The following is a 653-nucleotide window of genomic DNA, read 5'->3' on the forward strand; positions in this document are numbered from 1 at the left end:
CACCGCGCCGCCCCGCGCGGGGGGAGCCCCACAGAACCGCGCTGCCGACACACGGCTTTACTTGTATATATTTATTTATATAGCTACACATTTCTGGTTTCAGGGCTTCACTTCTTCCAGAACTTCTTGTAGGTGTCCAAGTCGATGCCCTCGAAGGTTTCCTCCTCCTTGGCCTTGGGCTTGCTGGGGAAGTGCCGGCGCAGGCGAGCCTTGCGCTCGGCTTCGGGCAGCGTGCTGCTGTCCAGGGGCAGCTGGGGACACGGTGGACACGGCATGAGACCCCGGGGACACAGCGTGACACCCCTAGCACACGGCATGCGCTCCCTGGACGCAGCATGAGACCCCTGGGACACAGCATGAAATCCCTGGGAAATGGTGTGAGATACCCCAGGGCCAGGCACGAGCTCCCAGTACATGGCGTGAGACCCCTGGGACACGGTGTGAGACCCCTGGGACACAGGGTGAGATCCCAGGGACACGGTGTGAGCTCCCAGGACACATCATCAGGCCTTGGGACAGGGCACGAGACCCCAGGGGACACAGCATGAGCCCCCTGGGACGTGGCACGAGACCGTCGGGACACGGCATGAGGCCGGTGGGGCTCTCCTTGCCCTCCGGCTCTCCGCAGCCACATCCCCCACAACCAGAGGGTC

The sequence above is a fragment of the Corvus brachyrhynchos genome, unplaced genomic scaffold (assembly GCF_000691975.1).
Source record: "Corvus brachyrhynchos isolate BGI_N302 unplaced genomic scaffold, ASM69197v1 scaffold18, whole genome shotgun sequence".
NCBI lineage: Eukaryota > Metazoa > Chordata > Aves > Passeriformes > Corvidae > Corvus > Corvus brachyrhynchos.